At 40.2% G+C, this 21,010-nt stretch overlaps 1 long non-coding RNA gene across 3 annotated transcripts; it reads right to left on the bottom strand.

Moving 5' to 3' along the window:
- Window positions 1-14,399: 14,399 nt before the first annotated feature.
- Window positions 14,400-20,982, bottom strand: LOC103663591. Of its 3 annotated transcripts, XR_005832475.1 has the most exons (5): window positions 20,682-20,982; window positions 18,107-18,312; window positions 16,049-16,142; window positions 15,300-15,414; window positions 14,400-14,447 (listed from the first exon to the last, which is right to left on the bottom strand). It is a non-coding gene; the product is annotated as an uncharacterized LOC103663591 (long non-coding RNA). The 3 variants fall into 3 exon arrangements; XR_568814.1 differs by lacking the exon at window positions 20,682-20,982 and having other exon boundaries at window positions 18,107-19,386; XR_568815.1 differs by lacking the exons at window positions 14,400-14,447; window positions 20,682-20,982 and adding an exon at window positions 14,459-14,982 and having other exon boundaries at window positions 18,107-19,386.
- Between the last annotated feature and the right edge of the window lie 28 nt (window positions 20,983-21,010).

Raw genomic sequence — 21,010 nt, 5'->3', positions numbered from 1 at the left:
TTCTCAAATACACCAAGGTCAATCTCATCTCAGAACTTCTGGAAGCCTCTCCCCTCAGTTATTCCCATGACTGGCTCCTTCACACACTGCAGATCTCATTCAAATATGACCCTGTGGAGAGGCCTTTCTTGGCCAAATAATTCCAAGTACCTTCTCCCCTCAATTCAAGTTTCTTTCTTTACTCTGATTTATTATAGCCATAAAATTTGCTGCTCTTTGAAATTACCTTGTTTATGCATTTTTTTAAAGATTTTATTTATTTATTCGACAGAGATAGAGACAGCCAGCAAGAGAGAGAACACAAGCAGGGGGAGTGGGAGAGGAAGAAGCAGGCTCATAACAGAGGAGCCTGATGTGGGGCTCAATCCCATAACGCCGGGATCATGCCCTGAGCCGAAGGCAGACGCTTAACCGCTGTGCCACCCAGGCGCCCCTATGCATTTTTTTGCACTGACTCAATAAGAACTTCTCTATCTCCTCATCTGACATTGTACCCCATACCTCCCCTATTTCCATTTCTTTAGTACTTATTGTATAACATACTGTCTAATTTACTTATTGCTTTAGTTTATTGTCTGTCTTCTCCCCACTGCAATGTAGCTCTGTGAGGGCGTATTTTTTGTTTGTTTGGTCACTGCTGTATTCCGACCACGCTTGGCATATAATAGGTAATCAATAACATTTACTGCATGGAAGAATCCATTTGTTCAGTTCTGTCTCCCTGGAAGGTAAGCACTCCCAGAGCAGGCACTTCATCACCCTGTTTACTGTTGCATCTCAGAAATAATTCCATAATGGCACCCAAGAAATATCTGTTCAGTGCCTGAGTGGCACCAATTTTATAGAAATATCTGAAGATTAAAATGAGAGTATCTTCATAAACCTGGCATAAGTGCCATGCACATAGTAAGAGTTCAGTAAAAATTAAGATATAATTACTATTAAAAGTTGAGCTTTTGGCACTGAACCTATAAAACCCTTTGTGCTCTGATTCAGATTTCAGAGCCAGGAACACCTCATTTGTGCACTGAGAAGTTGCATTCGCTTCTGGTTCACTAGGGTCTAGGCAGGATAGGGCCCCTAGAACTTTATCCTGGTCAAGGAAAAACTTTCTCTCTTTATTATTCTCTCATGGTAAAAAAAAATCTTTTTGTTAAGTCAACTAGGAAAACTAAGGCTCAGCTGACGAGTGCTATGATAAAGTATATTAAAGTCAAGGTTTGAGAATCTTGAACCAGCGAATAGTCCCCCCATCCCTTAGAAATGTGACTGGCTTTTAGTTCAAGATGTATCTAGAAGGAATTTACTCACGTTAGACACATTGTGGTTTTCCCAATGGTATTTGCCACCTGTTTCTACTCTCGGGCTGTTTGGTTTTAGTGAATGGCTGTATTTTCCTATGCCCAGTGGAACTGCCCTGAAGCAGAGCAGCTGTTTGGCATGAAGGCCAGTAGCTTGAGTAGTGCATGATTTTCTCAAAAGAGAGAAGCCCAGATTCAGGCCTACTATCTTTCTAGGTCACCACTGTGAAGAACGTGCCCTGGGAATGGAAGGCCATGTTCCAGCTTTCAGTCCCATATTTAGGAGACTTTTCTGATACAAAAGACACATTGTATCCCAGAAAGGAGTTTAGCAATTTGATGACCTAGTAAAACTCACCATGTGAGGTATGAAAGTGCGCATGGCAGCCTTTGCAAACCCACCTTTCAGCTGATGTTAAGTATTTGCTGGGGCTTCAGAGGGCACATTAGCCCTTGGTGAGTTCCATACCCCAAAGCTCAGTGATTGCCTGCAAACAATCCTATTCTCCCAGGTGTAGCCACGGCTCAGAGGAGAGGCGAGCCACGGCCAGTTCCCTATCAGGCTAATTGGTTGCAATCAGCGGCCTAACACGACACACGACCCATCTCCGGGGCTTTGGAAATACGGTGGCAAGTGAGATTTGTGTTAATGCCATGTTTCTACAGTTGCAAATGTTTGGGGAAGAATGGAATCTCCAGCACAGCAGTCCCCCCCACTTATTCGTGGGACACACGTTCGAAGACCCTGAGCGGACGCCTAAAGCTGCGGAGAGTACTAAATGCTATCCATGCATAACTATGGCATTTAATTTATAAATCAAGCAGAGCAAGAGCTTAATAATAACTAATAACAAAATAGAACAACTATAACAATACAGCGTAAGAAAATTTACGTGAATGTGGTCTCTCAAGATATCTTTGCGTACTCACCGACTTCTGACGAAGTGAGAGGAGAAGATGGCTCCAGGAGGGGAGGACGCAGAGCGACGTAGGCGCCTTGAAGTAGGCGCGGTGACGTAGGGTGAGGCTGCTACGGGCCTTCTGATGATTGGTCAGAAGGAGGGTTATCTGCTCCTGAAAGGTGGTTGCCGCAGGTAATTAACTAAAGGGAAACCGGACATAAAGAGCGACTGCTGCATTCTTCTGAAATCCTGATCCCGTCTCCAGTTGGCCGATGCTGCGCCGCCCCGCTACCAGCTCCTCCACCCCAGGTTTGCATAGGTTCACTGCAGACCTCAAGGCCAGGAGCTGGACCTAGCTTCACCACCCCAGAGACCTCAAGGCTCCAAGAAATAGAAAATGCTGACTGCTCACAAGTGGTGGGGAGCCCTTCCGCTGCGTAAAGCAAAAGCTAGCACCCAACTGCCTTTCACTCTGTCAGATTGGCTGATTAATTATTATAGCTTTGACTTAAAAGTTTTCTCCTCATTCAAACCTGAAACCCAGACAATTCCCTCTTCTTGTGTGACATCCTGGAGTGATCACTGCAGAGAAAGATTGCTGATGAGTAAGTTTCTTTATTTCCGGACTACGCAAGAAAGATGTGAGAAGTGTTGCAATCTCCGAGCATGAAAATGCTGTTAAATACATTTATTTTATCTGAAAAGAAATGTTCGTTGCTGTTTGTTGTCTATACACTTAGACGCCATAGTCCGTATTCCACGAGCACATTCTCGAGGTCTGATATATCTCAGATAACAGCCTTCTCTTTGAAAATATTTTTTAAAAAAGAATTAACATAAAACACTGATGACAGTTTTAAAAGTGGCCTTTTAAAATGAGTTTAATGCACTATTAATTTGTAACCTTACAAAACAATATAACTAGATATAAACTAATATAGCACAACCTGAGTTCACAAGTTCAAAATTAAGTTTTTATGTTTTAATCTTTTTAAAGGTTTTATTTAGAGAACAAGAGAATGCTAGCAGGGGAGGGGCAGAGGGAGAGAGAAGAATCTCCAGCAGACTCCTGGCTGAGCGCAGAGCCAGACACAGGGCTCTGATCCCACAACCCTGAGATCATGATCTGAGCCGAAATCGAGAGTGGGTCGCTCAACCAACTTAGCCACCCAGGTCCCCCCAGAAGTTACGTTTTTAAAGATGAAGTAGTGTTGTGACCCCAGGACCTCTTCCCCCTGGGTACCCCTATGAACCTCTCACTAGTATTCCATAGAAAACATTTTGGGAAACACTCCATTAGGTAGCTCTTTAAGGGGACAAAACAGTAGGAGATGGCAGGAAGGCGGAATTTGCATGCATTTTGTACAATTACATGTTATAGTTAGTGAATGTATGTTTCCTCCCCCAGAGACAATAAGCACAGAAAACTGTTGTATAGGCGGTCAGATCTCTTTTCTTGGATGGAGAGATGAGCTGTCAATGATTCTGGGTTTTCCCCGAAAGTAACAAAATTAACACAAGGATTAACTGGGGTAAATAATTAAGATTTTAATTCAGATCTAGAAGAAAATATTGCACAACTGAATGCAGATTTTTATCCACAGATAGTTCTAGTATTTAGAAATGATAAGACCTATCATTGAAGTTTATAAGACTTAATTAGGATGTAAATCTGTTTTTTAAACACTTTTTAGGAACCTGAGACTTGGCATCTGGCATTCTAGTTTATTACAAACTAGTGATTGCGTTTGAAAGAATTTTGACTTTATTTCTAGACATCTAAAGTTCTGAAATGCCTTGATGGGAGGTGTTATTTTCCTGTTGTACAAAGAAATGTTACATTGTTGTAAGAAGAATTACTATAAAGTACTGTGAAATAATACTGTGATTTGGTAGGTGAAACTTATTTGGAAATGTTGCTTGATTTCTACGCCTGTTAATGTGATGTAAGAAGCACAGAGTGTAATTTTGTATTAATAAATCAAAAAATTAAAAAAAAAAAAGATGAAGTACTGAAGTCCAAATTAACTTTAAGGAGAATCTTCTGACACTTCCATTGTAGTCCTCTTTCCCTATTCCAATAATTTGAATTTGTTTTAATTATGGCATTTTGAAGATGTCTCAAAATAACATCTACAAATGGTCCTTGGCTTATGATGTTTCAACGTACGATTTTTGATTTTACGATGCCATGAAAGAAATACACATTCAGTAGAAACTGTATTTCCGATTTTGAATTTTGATCTTTTCCTGGGCTAGCAATATGCAGTAGACACTCTCATGATGCAGCGAGCTGTAACTCCATCAGGCATGTGAACATAAAGGTAAACAACTAATACACAGACAACCATTCTGTTGTTCACTTTCAGTACAGTGTTCAATAAATTACATGAGATGTTCAGCACTTTATTATAAAATAGGCTTTGTGTTAGATGATTTTGCCCCACTGTAGGCTAATGTAAGTGTCCTGATCAGGTTTAAGGCAGGCAAGGCTAAGTTATGATGCTTTGTAGGGTAGGTGTATTAAATGCATTTTCAGCTTACAATATTTTCAACCTATGATGGGTTTTTCAGGGCATAACCTCATCGTAAGCCAAGAAAGATCTGTACCTTCATCCCTGTAACAGTAGATATATGGTTTTATTTAACTTGAATTACAAGTTGGTGTATTTTGGCTATTTTTTGCAATCACACATATAGCAAAACTTCATCTGTACAAAACTCAGTTGTCCTGAAATCTCAGAGACACAGGGGTTGGCTCGGCATGAGAAAGAAAATTGAGAGTGGCCTCTGGTTAACCAAATAAATATTGGCAAATCCATGTATTAAAGCTCATGTGCTCCAGTCAAGAGACAGCTTGACACTGTTTTGGCCTCCTTCCCTTACTACTCAAAGCTTCCAGATTAAAAACTACTTTAAAAAGGAGGAAGTTAGAGATATTTCTTCAAGGTCATAACATTAATATCATCAGTGAGTGATGAGCGGCCAGTCCATCAGCACTGAAGGAGGCAAACAAACCAAGAATGAGTGAGTAAAATCCCCCATATGAAGTACATACTTGACAATTTATTGCAGGGACAACATCCCAACAGCTGCCACTGTATTTCAGTCAATGTTCACAGTGATGACCCTGAGTCATCAAATCAAGTAAATTAGGTTCAGAACAGTCTGCGAGAGGGGAGGAACATGTTAGGCAAACAGAAAATTAAGTTATTCCGATTCATTCATTTATTAAGCAAATCTTTACTGAATCTATTTATTTATGTGCCAGATGCTGTGCAGGACTTGGGGACACACAGATACCGAGGCAGCAATTCCTGCTTTCAAGAAATTTATGTTCTAAATCAGAGGTTTCAAAGCATGGTCAGGGAACCCCTGAGGGTCCATGACATCCTTCCAGGGGATTTTCATGGTCAGGCTATTTTTTCCACATTACTAAGATGGCATTTTTTTTCACTCTATTGGCATTTGCACTTAGGGTACAAAAGTAATGGTGCATAAAACTTAGCATGAATTCCTTAACATTTATCAAGACAGTGGCACCAGACATCCTAGTAATCATTGTCTTGTTCACCTCCATGCACAGAACAAAAATGCCCACCTAACTGCTGAACATCCTTGACAAAGCAGGAAAAATGATTAATTTTATTAAATTTCAACCTGAAGTATACATCTTTTTCATATTCTGTGTAATGAAATAGGTATACATAAAGCACTTTTGCTGCATCCTGACGTATGATGGTTGTCTAGAGGAAAAACATTTGTGTGATTGAGTTGCAAGCTGAACTAGCCACTTTTTCATGGAACACAGTTTTTATTAAAAGAACGATTGACAGACTGTGGTTATTTGGCAGACGTTTTCTCAAAAAAGAACAAAGTGAGCTTGTCCTTTCAAGGAGAACAACTGACAGTATTTATAGGCAATAATACAATTTGAGCTTTCAAATGAAACTTAGAGTTTTGGAAAACAAGCGTTTGGAGTTTCCAATAATTAAAGACTTCTCTGATGAGAATGATAGTGATATTAACAAATTTATTTTTTGATATTATATAGTGAAATTGTCAAGTTGGAATGATGTATATAACTCGGCAAATCACTCTTTTCCAAATTACCAAATTGTATGATGTTACAAAATCATGCTTTGAGGAAAGATCCATTCAAAGTGGAAAATAGACCAATGGTTTTAATGTAGCAAAATACAGAAAGTTTGTGGATTTGCTTTCAGATTACACCTTGAAAATGAACTTTAAGAATCCCCCACTTGTCAAGTTTTAGCATAGTATTAAGAAGAATATCCATGAAAAGGCTTTAAAATACACCTCCGTTCTCTAACTGTCCCTGAGACTGGACTTTCCTCATTTATTTCAACCCAAAACAAAGCATTGCAGCATGTTGAATGCAGAGGCAGAAATGAGAGTCAATTGCAAAAGTGTAAAACAATGTTACTTTTCTCTCTAAAATTTTTGTTTTGAAAAATATAATTATTTTCATAAAAATGTGTTTTAGGCATTAACATGTAATACATGTGCATTGTTATTTTAAGCGAATCAATGAATTTTAAGAATTTCCTAATTTTAATTTCTAATACAATAAATATCAGTAGATATTACCCCCATATATACATCTCTTCAGGGTCCTCAATACTTTTTAAGAATACAAAATGTGCTGAGACTAAAAAGTTTGAGAACCACTGCTCTAAGAAGAAGATACAGATCTAATAAATAAGTAATTCTTTTTTTTTAAAGATTTTATTTATTTATTTGACAGAGAGAGAGAGGACGAGAGAGCACAAGCAGGGAGAGCAGCAAGGGGAGAGGGAGAAGCAGGCTCTCCACCAAGCAGGGAGCCTGTTGTGGGACTTGATCCCAGGACCCTGGGTCAGGACCGGAGCCAAAAGCAGATGCTTAACCAATTGAGCCACCCAGGTGCCCCATTAAATAAGTAACTCTAATGTACTATGTCAAGGGCTTTGATAGGAAAAAGTACAAGGTAACATGGAAGGGTAGAGGACAGGCATCCAGCCCAGTCTTGGAGAGTGATGGAAGGCTCCCTGGAGAAGGTTATCTCTAAGCTAGGACTTGATGGATGATAAGTTAGCATGCCAAGAGGGGTACAATGTTCAAGATGGAAAGAAGAACTTATACACAGGTCCAGAAGAAAGAGGGAGGGTGGTTCAGTCAGGAAAACAAAAGTTGTTTGGTGCAGCTAGGGAATAGTTTGTGACAATGTAGGTTGTTCTGATTACATAATTATTTTAATAAAATAAGTATATATCGTTTCAATAAAATAACTTAGTAAGGGTTAAAAATTGCCTCTGATCTCAAATATACATAATACTAATGGGGGAGCAAGCTGGAAATGGTCTCTGGTATATTGCCCCTATTTATAGGAAGTCTTAAAGAACTACCTTAATAAGTTTTCACGAATATGTGATTACAAGTTGTAATCTATATTCTGTGATATTTCTAAACTTAAGCCAAAAGACCTTTTATCGTGTTGAAAATAATTCTAATGAGATGTTTGATTTGAATTTGATTTGAATTTGAAAGGATACTAGTTGAAGTTTAAGGCCTGATATTCTTCATAAATACTCGATTTCCACCCAGATCAGTGACAGTTATGTCACGAACTTGGGTTATATCTAACAGTGATTGTTCTCTATGAGTGACATAGATTGTAATATGAACTCCATGTCTCGATGGCCTCTTTGTCCTGTTGGCCATATGGCCACCGTTTCCTTTTTTTCCATTTCTTTTCTGTTTTAATAGTGTCTTCCCACAGCACTAAAGAAAACCTTTAAATCAAATGCCCTGGAAAACTCCACCAAGAGCTTGGTGTTGCCAGATACCAAGGAGGCTTGTGTCCTGAAGGCCAGGCCAGGTCATCAGCAACTCTTAGAGGTATGTCCCTCCTCAAAGTCCCTGGTTTATCCCGTGGGTATTCATGAGCTGGAACAGAGATTCTGAGAGGGATTTTTCTCTTTCTGGAAGAGGTTCAGAAGAAACAGAAACAAATATTTATGGCTTAGAGGTCGGGCCTAGTACAATTGGTATCTTGGAATAGAAAGCCACCACAATCACGTCACTGTGATCTTTGAATGGCAGGCTACTGTTAAGTATTACAGAATTAGGATTTGCTGTCAGGAGAATGCAGTGGTAAGGTCATATTGCTACATTTCACAAACTTTATCCAAGTGGCCCTATTTAGTTTAAAAATGTTTGTAGCACATGCCAGAGAATATTTTTAGCAGGGATCTTATCTATTAACTTACGTTTGCTGCATACACATTGCTTTATCAGTATGTCATTTGCATTATATGTTGCATGTTATTTGTTTATTTGTCTCTGTCTTTTGTGGCCCCTGAGAACCCTGAAGGACAAAATAATACAACCATGGGTGGATTACAGTTTGACATTTTTTACAGTATATTATATTTTAAGGCACTATCACATAACAACAAAAAAAGCAGCAAAAATAGGTCAAAGCAGTAAAACGAATTTAAAACTGAGATCGATTTTGTAACTATGGATACCACCTATATCTCCCAGAAGATTTTAAAATAAATTAGACATGTAAATATGCTATATCCCTAGCAACTGTCTGACACCAGTGTGCATATAGTGAATGGTGTATGAGTAAATGAATGGATGACTAAACTCTAACACATAGAAATGACAGATATCCATGGTTTTCAAATGAGGAAATTGAGACACAATGAGGTGAGGTCGCTTGTCCAAACACATACACAGCTAAAGAACAGTGGGACTGGGCTTTGAAGTCAGGCAACCTGACTATAGACTCACTTGATTAACCTCTACACCACATTTTAATATTATATTAAAGTTTTGAGAGATCATTTATATTTAGGTAATGTGACATCTTCCCATCAAATACGCTGATTAAATATTTAGCAATTACTTGTTGGATGAGAAGAAGTCAGACACACAAATATGGGTCTAACTTCCTTGCTGTCAATAATCACTTCCTGGGATCGTCTCCCTGGTGGCAGTGAGGGGGGGTGGATCAGAATCCCCCGGGGGGAAATCATGAGCAGCTCAAGGACTAGCCCAGTGGTCTTCACGTTGAAAGGAGCACCCTGAGTAGCACCCTCCTCCACATTTCCACACCGTGTCCTACTGTCATGACTAAAGTAAATGCTCTTCCAGATCCTATCAAAAGGTCCTTTCACAATTACCCTTTGCTTTGGTTTGGTTTGTTTTTAATCCTGATGATTAATATATTTTAAGTTTCAAATGTTCAATAGGCAGTCGATTTTTATATCTACCACAGGAGGGCATGGGGCTTAACAGGTTGAGAAATGACGATTTGGTCGTGTTTCCTCAAGGTTGTAATAATATCTGTTAGCGATAGTCGTAATAACCTTCCTGCGCTGGGTGTGCATTCTGGGAAAGGGAAGCATGGGGATTCAGAGAGACAACACTTCTGAAGTCTGCCACAAGCTTGAACGTAGTACCAGTGCCTGGGTGCGTGGGTACTGTTTCGAGACTGGTCATCATCCCACACTCTTTACGGTCAGTTGGACCTTCTTATGTCCTCTAGATGGCCAGCTTCTCACTCCCAGCTGTTTACGGAGGAATGGTAGTTCAAGGGCATTCAAGATGCTGCTTCATTCCACGTGGCATCTTCACAATTCTTTCAGTGGCATTCTGTCCAGTGAACCTTCTAAAGAATGTTTAAAATGCCATTTCTCGGGCATCTGGATGGCTCAGTTGGTTAAGTGTCTGCTTTCGGCTCAGGTCATGATCTTGGAGCTCCGGGATGGAGCCCCACATTGGGCTCCCTGCTCAGTGGGGAGTCTGCTTCTCCCTCTGCCCTTCACCCCACTCTTGTTCTCTCTCTCAAATAAATAAAGTTTTAAAATCTTTAAAAAATATTTTAAAGATTTTATTTATTTATTTTTGTGTGTGAGAGAGAAAAGGAGAGCAGAAGCAGGGTGGGGAGGGGCAGAGGGAGAAGCAGGCTCCCCGATGAGCAAGGAGCCCCATGCTGGACTCCACCCCAGGACGCTGGGATCATGACCTGAGCCAAAGGCAGACACTTAACCGTCTGAGCCACCCAGGCACCCCATAAATAAAATCTTTAAAAATAAATAAATAAAATGCTATTTCTCCACTTTCCCTGATTTTTCATATCTGCCCTTCTCCTCTGGAAAGTAAGCTCCATGACGGTAGGGACCAAGCTTGTTTTTCTCATCATTGTAGCTTCAGGAACTACTACCGTATGTGGTACACGGTAGATGCTTATTAAAGATGCATGGACTAAATGAATGTATGAGCGACCAAATAAATGACCATGTGCTGATATCACAGCTTGGAATTGTTTTCTTTTCATCTCATTATCTGTATATGATTACCGTCTTTTCCTATCCCTTTTAAAAAGTTGTCTCTCACACGTAGAAAGAATCCATTTCTGGAGTAGCGAATCTGTAAACAGCTGTGGAATTCTAAACAAAACCAAGCTCCTTTCAGAAATGGCAGAACTTGAAATGCCATTTAACGGGCAATCAGATACTTGCTGACTGGAGGATTTGAGAGGAGTTGCCCATAATTTTCTTTATTGCTAATTTAAATCCCAGTGGATTTCAGATGTTCTTATCCAGCTTCACCCTATTTAGAGAAGGAGTACCACCTACCCCGACTCTGCTCTTGAGAGGCACGGAGATGAGAAATGCCGATTGGGCAGCTTCGCAGGCAGTCCAAGTCTTGGCCTGTTCTCGATTGTCCTCATAACCCCTTCTGTAATGTGGGGTGGGATTGGGGCACAGTCATCTAAGACGCCAGGCTATGTGGGACCTTTGCAGAAGGAATTACATATGGAATTCTACCTCCCAAAGCGCCTAACAACCCGTGTCGGTCTCCTACTGCTGTTGCAACACACCGCCACAACTTCAGTGCTTTAAAACACCACAGGATTATTATTTTACAGTTCTAGGGATTGCAAGTCCTAACATCAAGGTGTCAGCAAAGTTTCGTTCCTTCTGGAGGCTCTAGGGAAGAATCTATTTCCTTGACTTTTCCGGCTTCTAGAGACTGCCCACATTCCTTGGCTCAAGGTCCCTCCTTCATTTTCAAAACCAGCTGTGAACCTTCAAATCTCCATCTCTGTCCGTCACCTCATCACATCTCTCTTACATCTTCACATCTCCTTCTCTAACTCAGACACTCCCGTATCCCTCTTATAAGGACCTTTGAGGTTGCATTGGGCCCACCCAGATAATCCAGGATAATCTCCCCATTTCAAAATCCTTATTAATCAAATCTGCAAAGTCTCTTTTGTTAGATAAAGTAACATATTCACAAATTCCAGGGATTATGGCATGAAAACCTCTGGGGACTATTACTCTGCCTGCCGCCCCACCCCACCCACTTTCTTCCTAATGGCCTCATAAAGTGGCATTCAGGTCCTCCCATCTCCCAGTGCCAAGCACATTCACAGGCTGCTGGAGGCTTCTGTATCACTTCCTCCTTCTGAATTTTCCTTGGTCATCCCAGCTGGATGCACCTGCTTCTTCTGCTGTACTCCTTTGAGCAACCTGAACCTTAGCAGGGCATTCCTTTCTGTTGCCTTACACCACATTTGTATGTGTATATGTTACTTCCCTGACCAACCTGAGCCAGGAGCCAACACTTTGCCCTCCTGGGACTCAGAACAGTGTGGCAGATTGCAGGGACTCAGCTGTTGCTGCTAGTTCTCAGCAGATAACATGTGAGCCACTTCTCCCTGGGCCTGGTGCCCTCCAGATGTTTCCCCCAGAGTACCGGGACAGAATCCCTTACGCCCTACCATGGAGCACCATTGCTAGCAAGTGATGGCTTCCCTGCCTGTGAACTGGTTGGATTCCACAATCACCTTCCACTTAGAATACATCATCTCTTGGGGCTGCTGGTGGCCTGGGGAGGGAGACTGCATTTACATCTCCTGCTTTCCACCTTGCACGAGCCAGGCTTCTTACTGCTTTGCCCTTCGCAGTGGCAGGGGCTGCTTGTTTGCAGTGCTGGCTGAGAAGCTCCATCTCTAAGCAAGCTCAGCTATTTCCAGTATCATTCTCTTCCCCTCAGGATGCCATTCTCTACATGTGTCAGGATGACTCACTTGGCACTTACGCTGGGTAAGAGCTTGAGCTTGGTGAAAAGGCACTGGCTGAGAACGTCCCAGTCTCATTTTCAGCCACTCCCTGGGAAGGCCTCACCTTAACCCGGGTGGACTCTTACCTACCCAGTAGCCAAGAAAGGCAGAAGTATGAGTATTTAATTGCCAGGCACTAGGTGAAGCTTGGAGCTGGGCTGAAGTGAATTAAAGGGCAAGGTGGGTTAGGGAATAAAAACAAGAAATCAAAGTTTCTGCTCTGACACATTTCACAGTCAACTGGGGAAAAAGAGAAGTCACCAATTCATTACAAAATTCTGCAAAATCTTCTATCGGTTAAGTGCTGTGAAGTTGGGAAAAAAAGTCACAGTCTTCATCTGGATAAATCCAAAGTATTAAACCTGAAGTCTTACAATACTAGAGAAAACCCTGGGAGAATTTTTCTTATATAATCTCAGAATGGCAAAGGCCTTTCTAAATACAAATAGGACTCATAAGCTGCAAATGAAACAGTAGTTAAATTTAACTACATAAAAAAATATTCCCCACAGCAAAATCTATAATACATGAAGTTAACAAACAATTGCCAAACTGAGAAAAAGGACTTGTAAGTCATATTACATAACAAGACTAAGTTCTCTAATGTATGAAGGGAACACATAAATCAATAAGAAAACACTAACCATCCCAATAGAAAAATGGGCAAAGGATATAAGCAGACAGCTCATAGCAAAGGAAATGCTATGGTCCTTATACATAAGAAAAGATGGCCCGTATCCCTTATAATAACAGAAATGCAACTAAAATTACATAGAGATGTACTTCTTGGCCTAAAAATTGGCTGTATTAAAAAAGTTGGAAACCATTTATATTGTTAGGAATCAGCAGCCCATTCGTGTTACTGGTAGAAGTACCTATTGCTAGCACACCAACAGCGGGCAAATTTTCAACATCTATCACAATTATAGACACGCATATTCTATGACTCGGCAGTTTTGGTAGGAATTTATAGAAAACGACATCTATAGAACCTTATTTACTGTAGCACTGTTTCTGTTATCAAAAGATTGGAAGTAATCACCAATGGATGAAGGATAAAAAAAACCAGTAGAGTGATCAATTATGATAGTCACCTGCACAATAGGATTCTGCACCTTGCTCAAAAGGAATGGGGATGCTCTTTATGACAGTTATGGAAATATTTTGAAGATATATTAAGTGACAAAAGTAAGGCACAGAACAGTGTGTTCTGCGAGCTGCATTTTAGTATAAAAGAAGGGAGGAGTAAGCTACTGGTTGTTTTCCAGAATAAGCTCAGGAGGGTTTTAGTGGATGTTTTTGCTCATGCTATTCTCTTCATGTTGATTGTCCTTTTTCCATCCCTGCCTATTGAAAAATATTTATTCTCCCAGGACAATTTCAAATATTTCTTCCTTTATGAACTTTTATAATCTCCTGGATTAAATACTCTCTTGATTGAAAAAAAGTATAAAATTTTTAAGAGAATAGTTTTAAGGCTTTGGGTGAGGGTTCCTTTCTAAGGAAGACAACCCCCAAAAATTTATAAAGGAAGAAGATTGATTTAATTGTATAAGACATTTAATATTTTATATGGGCAAAGACATCATAAATGGACTTACAAAAAAATCTAACAGAGTGAGCATCATATATTGATGACAAAGGCGTCTGGCTTATATAAATAGCTCCTACAAACCAACAAAGACAAAACCAACAGTCCAATAGGAAAAAAAGGGCATTTTTAAGGACAAGTGCAGTTTGTTAAAAAGAGACAAGCAAATAAAAAATGTTTATTTTTAAATGAATATTTTTCTCCTTTTGTTGAGTAAAAAATAAAGAGGTTTATACTATAGTGGGGAAACAGTCAAGGATGTGGTGGGGGTATAAATTGTTAAATTTTCTTTGTAAGGTAATTTGGCAGGAATCATCAAATGTTAAAAATACTATCACCTTCAGGGGCGCCTGGGTGGCACAGCGGTTAAGCATCTGCCTTCGGCTCAGGGCGTGATCCTGGCGTTATGGGATCGAGCCCCACATCAGGCTCCTCAGCTATGAGCCTGCTTCTTCCTCTCCCACTCCCCCTGCTTGTGTTCCCTCTCTTGCTGGCTGTCTCTATCTCTGTCAAAAAAAAAAAAAAAATACGTATCACCTTCAACCTGTCAATTGGACTTTTAGGTGTCTGGGCTCAGAGATATATGCACACAGAAGCACTTAAAAGTATCGTCATTATAACATTATTTACAATAGGAAAAACCAAGATCTCTTAAGGACCACCAATACGGGAAAGTATGCATGAACCAAGATAAATTCATTCTGTCGTTGAGGTGCAGTAATTTAAAAAATAAAGTGGATTTCTTCATATTTGCATGGCAAGAGTTCCGAAGGGAAATGCCACTGAAGTACAGTATGTAAAATGCTCTTCTGCTTATGGCCCTATAATGAGGCCATGTGGTAAGAAAGTGAGGGCAGCCTACAGCCAGGGAGGAGCTGAATCCTGCCAACAACCACATGCCTGAGCTCAGAAGCAGATCCTTCTCCAGTCAGGCCTTCAGATGGTCACAGTCACGGACCCAGCCAACACTTGGCAGCCCTCTGAGCGACCCTGAAGCAGGGAGCTCATCTAGGCTGTACCTGGATTCCTGACCTAGAGAAACTGTGATGATAAACATTGTTTTAAGCCAATAAAATAAAAAAATAAAATAAAATAAAACATCATTCTGTTTATGAGGGAAAACTATATGTATGAGTATATATATGTGTGTGTGTGTGCGTGCGTGTGTGTGTGTGTAGGGGGATAGGTATGTGTCTGTGAATATACACAGAATATATGTAACTGTTTGCATACATACACATACATAAATATGAAAAAGTATATATATAAACAGTTTAGCTTAATAACTGTCATTACGTCTAGGAAGGGGAGTAGAGTTAGTACTGGAGAAGGAGGGGCTTTGATTTTGTGCTCTATACCTTTACAAGGTTTTGTTGTTTATTGTTGAAAGGTAGTGATGAGGACCCAGTTCATACAACTTGGAGAAGGGACTTGGTCTCAGTTGACTGGCCTCCCAGTGCAATATTTTTTCCACTGTTCCACCAAAAGAAAAGAAGAGGCACTTGCTGAGTCAGGGATGATTAAATAGAAATAAATATGAGACATTTTCCTGGCTATGAAGGACACCACTGAATTTTCAGACACTTTCCTCTCACAGCTAACCTAAATAGCCATTATTGAAAGGAGACCCATTTATTTCATGTGCAAGGAGTATGGCTACACCTACCACGACATAGCACATAGATCATACTTTTAAAATCTTCTCTAATACCCCATACATTGTAAATCTTTTTCTTAACATTTCTTGTTCTTTTTTCTTTCCTCAGACTCTTAATTTTTCTACAGCTAACTTAAAATTTGGAAAGGACTAACCAATACTGAGTAAATAAATCTATTTACTATTTCTTAACCCTTACTATTTACTATTTCTTAACCCTTAAATGACACATTGCTTTAAATTACATTCTAGAGTCATTTTAATTTTGAACAGTAACACGATATTAGAGGCTCATTTTATGTAAAATTTTCTCTTTTAGGTCCTCCTCTCTTATTCCTCTTCCTAACCAATAATTTGCTGCACTTGGTTCCCTTTAATTTGCTCTAATTCCTATAGCATGGAGGAAGAGTGTTATATAGGGAATGTCATGGACTTTGAAGTCTGACATACCTGAGTTTTTATAGATTTTCTGTGATTTGGAGAAAATCATCTAACTTCTCTGCATGTCAGTTTTTCATCTGTCAACTGGCCAGAATAATAACTCCTGGCAAAAAAAGAAATCACAATGAATTAGAAAATACGAAGGGAATAAAATGAAAACACAACGTATCAAAATGTGTAAGCAGGACTTAGAAATGTATCGTCTTTATTACACATAGGAGAAAAGAAGAAAAACTGAAAATCAATTGTCTGAGCTTCCCAAGAAGCTAAAATAGGAAGTAAAATAAAACCCAAAGATATCAGGAGTGAAATAGTATAACTAAGAACAGAATCAATGACAATATAGGCACATACATACAGTAGAAAATGATCAGCAACATCAAATCCAAATTGATAAACTCCTAGCAAGAATGAACAGGAAAAAAAGAAAATACAGACTACAAAGATCAGAAAACCAGAGGGATCTTAAGGCCATTAAAATGATGAATAACAATATCAACTTCTTAGGAGGTTTGTGAGAATTCATTGAAGCAATATACTTAGAGCACCTGATACAGTATAACACGTCTTATAGAAGCCATTCGTGTAGTTGTTGATACCCTGAGCACATGCTCTGTGCTGGGCACTGGGAATCCTCAGGTGAGTTGGTGGTTATGTGTGAATGTGGGGGGATAAACATGGCTCTGGCCTCCACAGAGCAGAGTCCAGTGGTGAAGACAGACGAGTCTTTTTAAATTACATACAAAATGTGAAATTCCATTGATAACAAGTGGAGCTTGGAGCTGAGTGCATATGGGTGCCTATGAAAGGGTTAATTGACCTAGTAAGGACGGTCAGGGAAGGCTTCCAGAAGGAGGTGATAGCTGAGATGCCATCTGCAGGGCAAGTAGACATTGACTAGGTGAAGTTAACTAGCAAGTGCTTTCAGCAGGTGAAAGAGGAAGGGAAAAGATCCTGAATTTGGAAGAAGCATGCTCTGATGTGACATCAGTGTGGCTGAAAGTGGAAAGCAAGGATGAGGGGGTGGCTAGATACAGCTGAGGAGATAAACGGGGGCCAGACTTTGTGGGGCCTTGTAGGCCATGCTAAGGAGTTTGATCTTTATCCTAAAAACTATATGGAGCCATTTAAGAGTTTCAGGTACGGGTGGGTAACATGACCAGATCAGAAAAGATCACCCTCCACGTAGTGTGAAGCAGGGGTTGGGTGAGGGTCCCATTGAATATACTGATGCCAGTCAGGTGACTATTGCTGCTGCTTAGGACAAAACAATGTAACTATTGTTTATAATATAAATTAAACTGGAAATGACTCAATGCCAATCCATAATGGACTGCTTAAATAAATTATAGTAAATAAAGACAATGGGTTACCATGCAGCTATAAAGGGAAAGAGAAATATTAATCTATGCTGTTTGGAATTATATCCAGGTTATATTGTTAAGTGAAAAAAGCAAAATGGAATGGAAGAATTGTGTGTATATATGCTGTTTATTTAAAAAAAGGTAGGAAGGATATACACATATATATATATCTATATATCCTATCCATATATATGTATATATCCTATCCATATCCATATATCCTATCCATATCCATCCATATATATATATATATATATATATATATATCCTATCTCTCTCTCTATATATATATACACACACACATATATATATTGAATTTTTAAAATAGAAGGCTAACCCTTGGCAGAAGAGTTAGAGAGGGAAGGGGGAGGAGAAAGAGAGGCTAAAGGTCTCTGAATACAGACCTTGTTTTGTAGATTTGACTTTGGGACCAAATATTTTACATAGTTATAAAGCAAAATTAAGTATAAAAAATCAATTCATAAAAACTGAAAACAAAATGAAACAGATGAACCGAATTATGTATTGAGTTAATAGCATAATCATAGAGAAATGAATTAATTGAAGTGACTTTAAAACTGTAGCCCTTTGGGATCTATCTAATAACAAAGAAAATTGAAAAAAAATCCTAAAGTGCTTTTAACATTTTTATTGTTATTCTGAGAGTATTATGTATGAATTACTTCAGAAACCAATTTCTTACCTGCATATCCCCACGTCTCATGATGATAGTAGGTCGGATTACGGTGTGATAGTAGAGAGCAGTGGATGGATTGAAGAGTTACTTAGGTAAAACTGACCAGACTTCATGCTCAGTTGTCCATGGGGCTAGGGGTCAGGGAGGAGTCTAAGACACCTGTGAGGTTTCTGGCTTGCATCATAGGATAGATGGTGATACTGTTCGCTGAACTAGGAAAAGTGAGAGCATCAGGTTTAGGGCATAAAAATGATTTTGGTTTGGAGCATGTTGAGTCAGAGGTCTCTTTGGGACATCCAGGTGATGTCAGGTGGCAGCAGGCAACGCAGGCGCTCTTCTGTTAGTTTTCCCCTTCTACCTCCTTAGCACAATTTTTTTTTTTTTTTTTTTGAGGTGGGGATGGGTGGGGACTACTTTTCTAGTTTGTAGTGTCACTTAATATTCTGTTCTTGTTTCAGAGGTCTCGGTAGTCATGCCCAACTTCATGTTACCTGCACATTTTGTAAGAATGTTTTTACTCCATTGTCCAGGAAACTGGGACAAAACAGGTGTATTCATTAACCATGCTTTGATTGCTTATTATTCCAATCACTGTATTACGTATTTATACTTACTATCGTTTACACCTTTCCTACAAAGTTACTCACACATTTTTTTTATAAAGATATTTTTCTCTCCAGTCTCTAACGAAGAGACCGAAGATCAAGAAGAATAAGTCCCTTGCCCAAAGTTACAAAGCCGTACAGTAGCAGTCAGCATCTCTAGTCCGTTTTTCAAAGTCTGGGTGATGACTTAGGTGGTTTGTGGTCATGGCATTTAATTGCACTGACTCATACAGTAAGAGAGCTCCTGTGTTACTTTCATCCAACCTTCTGTTCTGACATGGAGAACAACTCAGGTGGTAGTGTGTCTTAACACCTCTCTAACACTTGCTAATCTCTGTTTTTATCTAGAGAGCCTACCCTTGAGGGCCAGAATTTTCAGCAAATAAGAGTGGACAGCAGGAGTTTAATTGCATTATCTTTTTTTCTGTATGTTTATCTTAGGGATACCTTCTGTTTATAAGTGATATTAGTGTTTCCATTTGTAAAGCAATAAAGAATTTCATTAAAAATAAACCTAAGTAAAAGAAATAGAGCTAAAGAAAATTATTACATAAATAAAAGTAGTGGTGTTTCAGAGCAAGGGAGGACGATCAGGACAAGACAGTGGGCTGCAATGGCTGACCTCTGGAAAACAGTGCTCCTTACCAAACCTCCTCCCCCAATTATGGGCGTTGCTGCTGGCCTTACCTCTCTAACAGAAACTGAAGGCCTTCTCTTGACCAAGAAGTGATCTGTTACCATCTCACTTGGGAACTGTTTGTCACTGTTCACTGGTGAATGTGGCTCACCAGTGAGCTTGTCACAGACCTCAACTGCTGTGCGCCAGATGGTATCTTATTCCCCATTGATCAGACTGGCACGTAGGAAGGAATCATGGCCTTTGGCTGCCCACTGTGTTTCCCAAGCCAGGGTTTCAGGAAAGAGCTAAGAGCAAAGTGTGTATCACCAATAAATTATGGTGGTTAATAGGTAAGACAATGGATTAATTTGGAAATCTTAGCCTATCCAGGTGATTTTTTTTTTACTAATATGCATTCTAGTATTAAAACTATACTGACTAGTCTAATTTCCATCCAGTCCTCTTTCTTAAGTTTCAAATCCTGCAGTCTTTTATGATAGTACCATGTTTGCATATTTTGTTCTTTCTTTACAACCACAACCCCTTCCTGGGACAGAAGCTATGTTCAGGAGATCTGTGAGAAATGGTTGTAGATGGGCTGCCTTTAAGCATTTTTATGTGTTCTAAACACAAAGGCAATAAAAATTCCCAATGCTACATATATTTTTAAAGATATTGTCACATGAAATAATTTTGCTTGTGTGTCCCCTAGGGAACTGAAAAGTACATTATAGTCACTGTAATCCTGCTGGGAGACAGTATCTTCTCTTTATTCTTTGTTATGCCTGATACTATCTGTTCAGCATATTATTAAGAAAAGAAATCTGTATCTAGAAAAATGCATCTGTATTCCTCTCATTTCCCATGAGCACCACAAAGCCAGTACTTATTTATTTTTTAAACCATTGGGACTTGCAGCATAGGGTCCAAAGCCTGAATAATATTAGGGTTAGGTTTTGCATTTTTGATGTATTAAGTGAAGGTGGAAAATATTGGTTAATATGTCTTCCTAAGTCCACAAGGTCAAAGAAAAGGCAGGGTCCATCTTCCTGGGCGGGGTACCTCCAGCACTACACCCGCTGTGCTATCTATCACAGCACCTGAGAATTTGGTTTCATCACAGGCGGGACACCAGGCAGAGGCCCGACTTGTGCACCTCGTACAAGGTAAATACCCCACTGTAAAAATGGAAACCCATTCCACGCTCCTGCGCAAGCCGGGTACGTGTATGCAGTCGGCAGTGAGTGTGTAGAGGGTGTAGGTGGGTAGTGTTTTCCCCCTTCGCGGCTGCAGCGGGGGCCCTTAGGGTCCCCCAGGCCCTTGACTCTCGGCCTTGCTCTGACCATTGTCCGCACACCTCTTCCCTCCAGCTTCCGGGCCGCGGGCGAGATGATTTGCTGCAGATGACATCAGCCCTGGGCCAACGGCTGGAGGAGCGGAGGCAGCCACCGCGTGAGGATGTGCCGGGTGGTCCTTTCCTCCTCCTCTTCCTCCTCCTCCCGGCTCCCAGCCTAGTCTCCATATAAAAGCGGCACCGCCTCCCCGCCCTCTCTCACTCCCCGCTCCTCTCCGCCGCGCGCTCTAGGAGAGGGCGGAGGGGGAGGTGGCGCGCAGCGCCAGGAGGAGGGGGAACGCAGGGGGCGGAGCGGAGACAGCACCTTCGGAGATAATCCTTTCTCCTGCCGC

Source organism: Ursus maritimus, unplaced genomic scaffold (assembly GCF_017311325.1).
Source record: "Ursus maritimus isolate PB19 unplaced genomic scaffold, ASM1731132v1 scaffold_5, whole genome shotgun sequence".
Lineage (NCBI taxonomy): Eukaryota > Metazoa > Chordata > Mammalia > Carnivora > Ursidae > Ursus > Ursus maritimus.
The sequence above is the reverse complement of the archived record's forward strand: the minus strand, read 5'-3'. Positions and strand labels throughout refer to the sequence as shown.